This window comes from Hippopotamus amphibius, chromosome 7 (assembly GCF_030028045.1).
Source record: "Hippopotamus amphibius kiboko isolate mHipAmp2 chromosome 7, mHipAmp2.hap2, whole genome shotgun sequence".
In the NCBI taxonomy this organism is placed as follows: Eukaryota; Metazoa; Chordata; class Mammalia; order Artiodactyla; family Hippopotamidae; genus Hippopotamus; species Hippopotamus amphibius.
Genome location: NC_080192.1, coordinates 24,612,132 through 24,624,777, shown reverse-complemented (window position 1 = coordinate 24,624,777; position 12,646 = coordinate 24,612,132).

The following is a 12,646-nucleotide window of genomic DNA, read 5'->3' as shown; positions in this document are numbered from 1 at the left end:
GGATACAAAAACAAGACCCATATATATGCTGTCTACAGGAGACCCACTTCAGACCTAGGGACACATACAGACTGAAAGTGAGGGGATGGAAAAAGATATTCCATGCAAATGAAAATCAAAAGAAAGCTGGAGTAGCAATACTCAAATCAGATAAAATAGACTTTAAAATAAAAAATGTTACAAGGGACAAGAAAGGACATTACATAAAGATCAAGGGATCCATCCAAGAAGAGGAGATAACAATTATAAATATATATGCACCCAATATAGGAGCACCTCAATACATAAGGCAAATGGTAACAACTATGGAAGAAGAAATGCAAGGCAAAAATAGAGACACAGGTGTAGAGAACAAACACATGGACACCAAGTGGGGAAAGTGGGGAGGGTTGGGGGGGAATGAACTGGGAGATTGGGACACCAAATTGTACACTCTATATGCTGTTTATTGTCTGTTAACTGTATGTCAATAAAAATTATTAAAAAAAATTTTTTTTCCACACTTAAGCACAAACAAAACTAGCAGAATCTCACTTTTTTTTGTTTATGTGTATGTGTGAGAGCGTGTGTGTGTAAAACCAGAGAACTGAAAAAAGTTCATTTGTGTGACAGAGAATCTGATGATTTTAGCTTTTCACTCATGATACTCTTTAAAAAATTTTATTTATTTATTTGGCTGTGCTGGGTCTTAGTTGTGGCATGAGGGATCTTCGTTGCCGCGTGTGGGATCTTTTAGTTGCGGTGTCCGGGCTTTCAGTTATGGCATGCGGGCTCTTAGTTGCAACATGCGGGATCTAGTTCCCTCACCAGGGATCAAATTGAGGCCTGCATTGGGAACGCGGAGTTTTAATCGCTGGATTACCAGGGAAGGTCCCTTGTAATACTCTTAGGAGGGTTTGTTACTGAGATGAGAATTGAAAATGTAGTTCAGTGGATAAACAGAAATGAAAGATTTCTCTGTAAGTTTGCCAAGTCCTCCAAACAAGTCTTTTGAAAAAAAAAATGACCTTGTCACTTTATCAACTGCTTTTTTAGTTATTATTAAAACAAAAATCAGTGACTAACATTCTAGGAACTTCACTAGTTTTCATTCATTTAACTTTTACAACAACGCTATGAAGGAGTTACTATTCTTATAATCTTCATTTTACAGAAGAGGAAACTGAGGCACAGAGAACCTAAATGAATTGTCTAAGGTCACACAACTAACAGGTGGTTGTGCCAGGCAGTCTGACTCTGGAGCCATGTCCCTATAACCACTCTCCTATACTCCCTATGACCATTTCCACAATGACCTTGACAGTGAATTTGATGACAACACTATAAGAATCACAATGAAGGAATCAACAATAAGCAGCAGCTCTCAATCTAAACAGTATAAGATATACATACATGTTTACTCATTATATGAGTTCAATCATTAAATCTTGGTGTTTTTGTTAAAAAAAAAAACAAACCTGAGTAATAACTGCTTGAAACTACTCTTGAAGTAACACTTAAAATAGTCATGCAAATCTGGGAGGAAAAAACCACCTTTTTTCTCTACTGAAAGGAGAGAAGTTTTGGTAAAGAATACTACAATGACAATGAAAGTTAGGTACGTAGAAATTACTTGCATCTTCCTTCAAGGTCATCTCATAAAGTGCAGTGAAAGTCAAAGCACACGTAATGGAAGAAAATTGGTAAAGCCCCAGTATAGCAAAACTGAAAAGTAACCTTTTCTGATGATGCCATCAAACAAGCAGGAATTGTAGCAAGTGACTTCGCTGGGGAAAGAAGGTGAGGGTTAACAGCCTGAGGACCCCGGCCCGATTAGCTGGATAGGCTGAGCTCTTGAGTAAAGCTGGAGCTGGGAAGGTGTGTGTGTGTGTGTGTGTGTGTGTGTGTGTGTGTGTGTGTGTGTATTTGTTGGGGACAGAGATGTTGATGGTGGAGATACAGGTAGGGTGTCATGAGAGATGAGTTAGATGGTAATCTTTGAATTTTCTTGTTTATTCCCAAAAAAGAATTTACAAAAATTCTATATTTTAAAATAAATTTATAGCATGGTGTGAATATTGTATTAGCAGTATATCTTATAATGGGTAGGGAGGCAGTAATGGCACCTTGCTTAAAGGAATTCCTTAATCGTTCCATCAATGCCTGATTGATAGTAAGATTCTAGCTACCTTTGCTTTGTCAAGAGGAACAGAACATCGGTCAAAGGGGAAGAGGGAAGAGAACTTAGACTGCAGGTGCCTTTGAAGGCACATAAATCTGTGAAAAATATGAAAGTGGAGGATCTGAAAATTGACTCACTTAAAACCAGACATGCCTAGACCCTTGGGAAGTTTTGGTGTATTCCAGGGGCTAGGAGGATCCTAGGGTGAAAACTAGAGGTCAGGCTCATCAGGAAAGGCTTTACATATGGAGCTATAGAATTAAAGCAATGGTGACCTACAGAACAATATCAAACTATTTGAGTTAGCATGACTGGATTTGCAGTTTGAAAGATCATTCTGGCCACTTTGAAGACAGGGTTGGAGAATGGCCAGAATGGAGGTGGAAAGACTAGTGTGGAGGTTTTTGCAGAAACCTTACTGAAATAGGGTGAAGGACTGAGCTAAAGTTGGGACCATGGAGACGGAGAGAAAAAGATAGCCCAGAGTACTGGTGTCAGGTAGAAATATAATGCAAGACACAAAGGAGGGACACACACATCATTTTAAATCTTCTAGCAGCATATTAAAAAGTAAAAAGAAACAAGTGGAATTAATTTTAATATATTTCAGCTAACTCAATATAGTCAAAATATTGTCATTTCAAAATGTCATCAATATAAAATTGATGTTTTATATTCTTTTTCTTTTTTTTACGAAGTCTTGGAAATCTGTTTTGTATTCTACACATATAGTACATTTCACTTCCAACTAGTTGTACTTCAAGTGCTTGGTATCCACATGTAGTTAGCGGCTGCCATATTGGATAGGACGGGTAGAAATTGGGACTGGATGGGATAGAAGGACTCAAAGATACTATTGTTTCTTGTTTGGGTAACTGCAATGGTGGTATCCAACGGAAGGACCAAGAGGGTGAGTTGAGGGGACTTTAGCCAATTCATAATTCCAATCAACTCCATCAAGCCAACCTAAACGACGAAGCAATCTAAATAAAGACTGTGTGCTTGCTTAGAAGACGCAGTTTTAAAACTAGTCTCCTAACTCTTCCTTCTAACCTAATTGTTACATTCACCCTCTTCTAGTATGAAAATTCTGGAGCCGCCACTAACGAGTAAGAGAAAGCAGGAGAGTTGTAGATTGGGAGAAAGATGTGTGTTTGGATATGTTAAAGTTGACGTACTTTGGTAGCTTGTATTTTTCAAAATATTACCTATTCCTCTCTGTAGGAGGATTGTAATTCCTGGCCCCACTGAGAACGGCCTTGACAATTTGAGTTGCTTTTGAAAATAAAATGTAAGCGGAAGTGATTTGTGCCAATTTGGAGCAGAAGATTTAGGAGCCATTAAATGGTTCCTCCATCATTTTTCCTCCTCTGCTCTGAGATTTGCAGTGTCCCAGGTATGGCTTGCTCGTTTAGCCTTAGTCCCAAAATGAAGAGAGTGTGTGGAGCAGAGACTCAGCTGAACTACATTATTCACAAATGTGAGCAAAGGATAAATTTTTGTTTTTGTAAGCCATAGAGATATGGCATTATTTGCTACTCTAGCATAATTTAGCCTAAGGAGACTGACATAGTGTTTTGCACTGGAACTAGGGTGCTGCTTCAACAAAAACTTAAAATGTATAGCACTGACCATAGAGCCAGAGAGGGGGCAGCAAGGAAACTGTTCCTGGAGCCTAGAGAGATGACTACACATATTATTTAGTGATGAAACATTTGGTAAAACTGTCATCTGTAATAACTTGGTAGTATAAACTATACTGAATAAACTTGAAGCTTTAGGTGAAGGGAAACAAAAAGCATGTGTTGGTTGCTGTTGTTTGTAGTTGCCAAGATACCACAAGAAAGATATGAGATCAGAAAAAATTGGCTGGTTTTCAAGCAAGGAAGAGTGAAGGAGAACGAAAACCCTGAGACTTTGCAGGGTGGAGTTTTTATCCCAGTCTGGCGACAGATAAAAGCAAAGGCATTTAAAGAAACAAATTAAAAGTATGGTCATCATGAGCTTTGTATTTCTTACCATGCTTTCTGGTAAATAGTTTGGAAACCATTAGACTGAGGTTTTATGACCAACGCCTAAAGTCAGATAATTTTTTTTTCTTTACACAGAATATTATATGACAGATAAGATCCCAGGAAAGGCCTCCTTTCAGTGCTCTTCCAATCTCTGCCCTGCTTAAGCTTTTCCTTAGGAGACCCAGAGTCCTGGATTGCTATGTCTCTTGTATATTCCTCTTTACTTCTTGCCTGCAGTAAACTAGGAGTCACAGTATTTGAATTCATGGTAAATAAAGAAGAAAGTCTGTGTTGGGGGGAATGGCAAGGAGAGGTAGGACATTTGAGGGGGTCCATGTAGACCCTAAGTGTTGGAGTTCAGTCTTAAACATCCACAAATGAATCAAAAACATTTTCTGCCTTTTTTGAGATTCAAGAAGCAAAGTAAATAGCATGTAGTCCAAGAACGTGCTTCTAAATACTTCCCCCAAAATGATACACTTACTGGAATTTCTCTCCAGTTAAGGAATATGGAATTTTTAGTTTCAGTTTGTATGTTTTATTGTTATGTGCATTTATCTTCATGCTTTCAGTTAAAAAAAAGTATGATTTTTTTTTTACAGTGAAAGTAATACATGTTCACTGTAGAAAAACTGGAACATACAGAAAAGAACACAGAACAAAGATCCTTACAACCCCACGGATAGGAAACTATTGTTTTACTTTGCTCACCCACAGACACCAAAAAAAAAAAAAAAGTTTTACATTTACTGTTACATTTTAAAATTAACTTTAATTACCTAAGTAGTACAGAAAAGTCTTTTCTTTGTTAAAAAAAAGTAAAAAAAAAAAAGATACAGACAAGTCTAAAATCTCATTTGATCCCCATTTCCAATTCCAGTTCCCACCCGGACATAACCAGCGTCAACAATTTATTGAGGATTCTTTCAGAACTTCTCAACACAATTTATCCCCTCTCTTACTCTCTAGTCTTTCTCTCCCTGCTCTTGTAATATATGCAAACACACACATGAATACAAATATTATAGTATCATTTTGTGGTACTTTCATATAGATAAATGTTAACATATTGTTCACATCATTCTACAATTTCTTTTTTATTTTTTAAATTAATTTTTTAATGTGGTTTTTAAAAAAATAAATTTATCTATCCATTTATTTATTTATCGATTTATCTATTTTATTGGCTGTGTTAGGTCTTTTTTGCTGTGTGCCGGCTTTCTTTAGTTGCGGTGAGTGGGGGCTACTCCTCGTTGTGGTGCGCGGCTCCTCATTGCCGTGGCTTCTCTTGTTGTGGAGCAGGGGCTCTAGGCACGTGGGCTTCAGTAGTTGCACACATGGGCTCAACAGTTGTGGCTCATGGGCTCTAAAGCACAGGCTCAATCGTTGTGGCGCACGGGCTTAGTTGCTCCATAGCATGTGGGATGCTCCTGGAGCAGAGATCGAACCCGTGTCCCCTGCATTGGCAGGCAGATTCTTAACCACTGCGCCACCTAGGAAGCCCTAATTCCTTTTTTATTAAAAAAAAGTCTTAAAAATATTTTCACGTCAAAACAGAAAAATCTACTACAGATGGTCCCTGACAATGATTTTTTGATTTTATGAGGGTACAAAAGAGATACGTGTTCAGTAGAAACTGCTCTTTGAATGCGGAATTTTGATCTTTCCCGGGCTAGTGATAACAGTGGTCTGATACTCTCTTGTGGGCAGTGGCAGCGAGCCGCAGCTCCCAGTCAGCTACACGATCAGGAGGGTAAACAACCGATATACTTACAACCATTCTGTACACATACCACCATTCTATTTTCACTTTCAGTACAGTATTCAATAAATTACATGAGATATTCAACACTTTATTGTAAAATAGACTTTGTATTAGGTGATTCTGCCCAACTGTAAGCTAATGTAAGTGTTCTGAGCACATTCAAGTGCCCTGCTGGAGAGGCAGCCACTGGTGCCTACGGGAGCTGCATCTGGGGTCACTGAAGAGCCCGAGCTGTGAGGCAGTGCTGGACACTGTGTGCCCTCCTGTGAAGTTGCTCCGTCTCCCAACCCTTGCACTCTGGGTCTCTGATGGGAGTGCCAGCCCTGATGATCTCTGAATTGCCCAGGTGGTCATTCTTCCACTGTTTTGAAGAACAGCTCCTAGCTTCTGTAGAGATGACTGATCTGTAATCATCTCCTTATCAAATGATCTCTTGGCCACATCCTTAGTGGTCTCTTCCAAATGTCCTTCCTCATTTTTTACAATACGGACAGGCTGAGAAGTTTCCAAATCTTTAAGCTTCCTTTTTGCTTGGTCATTTCTCTCTTTTCACGTTGTACTATAAGCAGTCAGGAGGAGTCACGCTGCACCTTCAGCACTTTGCTTAGAGATTGCTTCAGCTAAATACTCATTTCATGGTTCCCAAGTTTTATCTTCCACAAAACACTAGAATACAAACAGAACTCAGCCAAGCTCTTTGCCATTTTCATAACAGTAAGAATGACCTTTCTTCGGTTGTCCAATAACATAGTCCTCATTTCCATCTGAGTGAGACCTCATCAAAATGGCTTTTACCATCCATATTTCTACCAAAATCCTGTTCAGGATTACTTAGTTATTCTCTAAGAAGATTGAGGTCTTCTTTACAGCCTCTCCTCTTTTCTTTCTGAGTTTTCTCTAGAATTTCTCTTAACAGTCCATTCAAGGTAATGGAGACTTTTTCTAGCATGCATGTTAAAGTCTTCCAGACTCTTTTCATTATCCAGTTCCAGTTCCAAAGCTACTTCCACAGTTTAAGATATTTATACAGCAGTCTCAGTATAAATATCTGTATTAGGGTTCTCCAAAGAAACAGAACGAATAGAATATATTGTATCTTGTTGTGTGTGTGTGTGTGTGTGTGTGTGTAAAACAAGGAATTGACGCTTGTGATTATGGAGGCTGAGAAGTCCCATGATCTGCTGTCTGCAAACTGGAGAACCAGGAAAGCCAACGGTAATTCTGTCCATGTCCAAAAGCCCAAGACCCAGGATGGCTGGCGTCCAAGGCAGGAGAAAAGAGATTTCCCAGCTCAAGCAGAGAGAACCAATTTGCCCTTCCTCTGCCTTTTCGTTCTGTTTGGACCCTCAAGGCACTTGTTGATGGCCACCCACATTGGTGAGGGCGATCTTCTTTACTCAGTCTACAGATTCTAATGTTAATCTTTTCCAGAAACACTCTCACAGACACACCCAAAAATAACATTTTGCTGGCCAGCTGGGCTTCCCTTAGCCCATTCAAATGGACATATGAAATTAACATCACAGTCCCTGTCTCACTTCCTTTTCCCCTCCTTCTTGCTTCAGGGGACTCACTACCAAACAGAGCACGAGCACTTAAGCTTTTGCCTCAAACTCTGTCGTCTAGAGAACCCAGGTTGACACAGTAGGAGTGAGCTGTAAAAAGTGGAACCCCCAGGATGGGATTCTAAAGTTGAATCACCCACTGCCTGAAAGCAATAGGGAGCCAACTGTGGTGATAAGTCAGGTGGGCATGCAGTGATTTCACCAATGGTTTAATTATGATGAGGTGCAGGTAGACAGCAAGGTTTCAGGGAGATCAAATAGCTATTGTGCTTCGTCAGTATGGGGCAATATTAATTAAAGGGATTCTGGTGTGGTTTCTTTGGAGGCATTGGAAGTTCTGCAAACATTCTCTGAAAGTCAGATTGCTTTTATTGCAGCTCAGGGTAATGGCTGGGTAGACTTTGCTGAAAGCTGGGCCCACAATCTGATTACGTGGTAGAGATTCCAAGAAAAGGATGGGACTCAGAGATGTGAAGTGGAGATATTTAGGTAGACAAGCCTAAGAATTTCGAGCTTCTAAATTCCTCTGAACTCTCCAGGGTAGCAGAAACAGCCTCTAACCACCTGCCAGAGAAAAAGTGTTTTTTTTTTTTGCTTGGAGGAATACACAGTGACCTAATCTGAAGCAGGTGCCTTTCAAGATGATTCTTGTTTTCCTCCAGATATGCCCCCAACACCCTTCATTACCTCCTGGCTAAAAATCAAACACATTTCAGCACAGCCTGAACAGGAAAGTACAAGCTCCGTTCTGGAAAGAAACAGCCCATATGCCAAAGGAATTGCAGGATCTGGCAACAGGTATTAGCTGAACTGGGGGGAACATGTGTAGGAGTGTATCTTGGGTATGTTAGACCAGGAGGACAGAATATAAAGCTGCATAGCGTAGAATTCATCAATATGGGGGTACGCAGCCATGACTCGGTATTCCTAATAATGTAACAAGGTGGCTTCTGGATGTGCAGATCTGATAATGTTGTACATCAAATGAAGTGAAGATGCAGAACGTCCTTGGTATGATCTTGAAGAAAGGGACAGAAAGCCCAGAGAAATAGGAATGTTAGAGTGGATTTATTATATATGTCCTAAGAACCCACCAGTTGGCCATGTTCCCCGAGATGGCCAGAGGATATTACATCCACTGAGGATGTAAGGGATGCAGCAATGAGGTGCACTTCTCTGGAGAAGCTTGGAAATTTTCTGTCTTCTGAGGGCCAGGGTTGACAGTGGGGGATTCTGCCATGAAATTTAGATTCATAATATTAGTGGGGATGATGTAATTCCAGAATGGCAAGGGTCAGGTGGTAGCAGTTAACAACAGCCAGCATGAGATGTAATTACCATAATGGACAGCCAAGGCCAGAGTGACAACCAGGGTGCCTTCACCTATAGGGATATGTGGTGCTGGCTAAAGATTCGTGGTGTTACAGGGTCAAGATAGATGGAAGAGCAGGCAACAAAGGTGCTGCTTGATATGTATAATCAGCAAACTCAGGAAATGGTAAGCAAAAGTCTGATATTGCTGCAATGGAAAATTGTGGTTCCTCATCTAGTTTGCAGATCTCAGGCAGTTCACAAACCAGAAACTTTGATTGAAGGGGAGACTTAGTATTTAGCCTAACTCTAACACCGGGTCCCTAACCCGTGGCATTAGAGCTATCTTGGGTGGAAGAGCCAAGTGCAAGTATCTGAAACTGTCCACACACCAAAGGATTAAATTCGAAGCAATACTGCACTCCAGAGCAATTGCAGACATTTGTTCAAACATCAGAGACTTAGAAGATGCAGAGATATTACTATCTAGAATTGTGGAACCACTATTCTAGGTTTTGGAAATTTGTTTTCCCATCTGTCCTGGATAATGTTGTTGATGTCTTTGTTGTATATCATGACTATACTGACTTCCACTGGTAGCCTGTAATAAGTAAACTGTTCAATTTACCCAGTCTCTTTTATCTCTTTATCTGGTCTTTCTGTTAGTCTGAGTCCTCTATTGATATTTTTCAAAACAATATTCACACAGTAGCTTATGCATTAAACATATCTTCTCCCAGTGTACACTTTGTTTTTCTACTTTTGCTGTGGTATCTTTCATCCTTCCAGAATTTTGCCTTAACATATTCAAGTTGATCAGTATTTTCCTTTTTGCCTTTTACTTTTGTAGCTTTTAGGAAAGTCTTTACTGCAAGACAATAAATACATTTTATTAAAATTTCTCCTACTATTTTACAACAACTATATATGTGTGTTTGTATATATATGTGTGTGTGTGTTTGTATACATGTATAAAAAGCTGTATATAACATGAAAATATACAACATATATTAATTATATTTAATGTAATTGTTATATAAATTACATATTTCTCCATGACTCTCCTTTTACTTTATTGATCAGAATTTGGTTTCCTACTGATTCCACTCAGTGTCTATCCATGGTTTTAGTTTGGCTACTTCTGTCTCCTTGTGGACTGTGTATAATTCTTACGAGGATCTGTGGAGCTGAGACCAGAAGTAACTTTCCTCACGCCAATCGGTCTTTCATTCTACCATAATAGTTTTCCTTCTAAAATACATAAAATATAAACTGGTTCACATTCTTTTCTGCTTAAGAATGTTCAATGGTTCCCAAGTGAATAATCATATTAACAAACATTTATATAGCACTTACTATGTGCCAGGCACTGTTTTAAGGGTTTTACATATATTAACTCATTTAATTCCAAACAAAACAAAACTATGAGGTAGGCAGTATTATTATTTCATCTCCTTTTCACAGATGAAGAAATCAAGGCACACTGAGCTTAAGAAACTTGGAAGAACTGGATATTCAAACCATGCTTTCTGGCTCTGGAATTTGGATTTTTAACTTCTACATTACACTGTTTTTCTAACCTAGGCTCCCCACTGAATAGAGAACTAAGTCAAAATGTCTAGCCCATTTTCCAACTACCCACTTTATTTGATCACGCTTCTCTTTCCACCCCATCTTCTGCAGTCTGCGATGCACCACACTAGGGAAATTTTCTATATAACTTGCTGTGTGTGTTTATGACTTTGTACCTTATCACTCAGGCTTTTATCTCAGTCAGGGATATCCTTCTAAATGTTCTTCATCTTACTTTTTTTTTTTCATTTACTCATTTATATACTCTGCCAGTGGCCGGTCTTCAGTGCTAGGTTATCACAGCAAATAAGCAAATCCCTGTCGCAAGGATCCTTCTCTTAACGAAGGCCAGTCACAGCTCAGGGCTAAAACATCACTGTGGGAAGACATTCTGGAACCTTTTTGCGATGGGATTCAGAATGTCCTGCTTGAGCAGTGGAGGAGCTGAGGGTGCGGGGCGTGGAGACTAATATCACCCTGTTTGGTCCTGAAGGATGGCTGGTTAGCCAAAGACGGGTAAGATTCCTCAGAGGAGGAACAACCTAAGACAGGCACAGCCGCAGAGGGGCCAACAGGGGTGGTGCATAGAGCCTTCCTTATATCACCGTGTTTGGCCCTGGAGGATGACTGGTTAGCCAGAGACGGGTAAGATTCCTCAAGGGAGGAACAACCTAAGACAGGCACAGTCGCAGAGGGGCCAACACGGGTGGGGCACAGACCCCCAATATCTGAGAGAGGTCTCCTGCCCCCAGGGCTGTTTTGCTCTCCACCCCCAGCTCAAATCCACACCTGCTCAACTCGGACCCAGGAAGTAAACAAAGATAATTGCCTCAGTCATGTGAGGCCTTTGATTGTTTATGAGTGTAACCTGAGAATGTTAGCCCACGAACTCAATAAAAGCAACCTGGGATGAGTCAGCAGGGCTCTTGATCCGAGAGGTCTTGAGCCCCCCGGTCCCACTTTTCTCTTCAGTCTGTGTCTGTGTCTTCTTCAAGCTTGCGGCACCCGTCACTCACCTCGAGTCGCCGAGCTGGTCTCGGCACATCACCTCCTCCGGAATCCTGTGTTCTCTCTCCATTCCCAGCCTGCATCTTGGGCTTCCTATAGCATTTACACAATCTTTATCACAGCATGTTTCACAGCAGGCCTTTCTCAGGGTTAGTTGTGAATATGCCATCTACTTCTTATAGGGAATGTGTAGCTCCTCTATGCATTTATGACACTCTAAAGAAATGGCTGTATTTCACTGAACGAAAGCATAAAGTTAAAAAAGCCTAAAAATTATGTAGGGAGGTAAGAAAGGGAGATCTTTGCGCTTTTTTTTTTTTTTAAATACCATATACATGTACATATTTGGGGCCGTTCAAATGATTAACAACTAAATTAGGAATAGAAAGATATTAACCTTATTTATTCTTTCTCTTACAGTAACTTTAAATGATAAAGACTCTTGAACGGGCAACATGGATCCCTGCAGCCTGCAAAGACACTAATTATAAGGAAACAGCAATTTACATGATTTATAAGGAAGCTATTTACATTATTTAGCCCTGTCAGACAGTTGCAGAGCTCTATTCTTTCACTACAGTAGAAAGAATAAAGCAAAGTGACAAGGAAATAGAAAAGATATTCTAATAGCTGCATCTCATTACAGAAAAGATAACATCTCAAAAATGTTTTTAAAAATGATTGAAATATAATTTAAACTGAAGAAAATGGAAATATCCATCTTACCACAATGATGATTCAGAGTATAGCACCCACTTAAATATGCAGACAAGCTTTCAAAAACTACGGAAAGTTACGCGTTGTTAGCTGTAGTGTGTGCAAGGAGGAAAATGACTAAGACGCAGCGTTTCATAATTCAAGTATTTGAATGTAATTAGTCACATTTTCTTTTATCAGTGACTTTGAAATGTGTCCGCACTATGAAAGCTTGTTTCTGAGAGCAGCCAGATCAAGGGGGGAAAATCCACTTTATCTGTTTTATTTTTATTTCCTTTCCTCCTCTCTGACCACTTTAATTTACATTTACCCTGCAGCTTCACTTTCATCAATATAAAAGATAGTACTCAGTGGTAAATTACACCAGCTTTTGATCTGAAGTGGACATGCCTGTTATGTAAGAACAAGGAGAAGATGAGAAGAGAAAAGAATTTACCAGGCTGATTTTTTAAAAGGTCTTTTAATACCTTTTGTAAATACCTCAAGGATGAGTTATTTCTTTAGGCCTAAATTCTTTAAAGTCTTAACATTT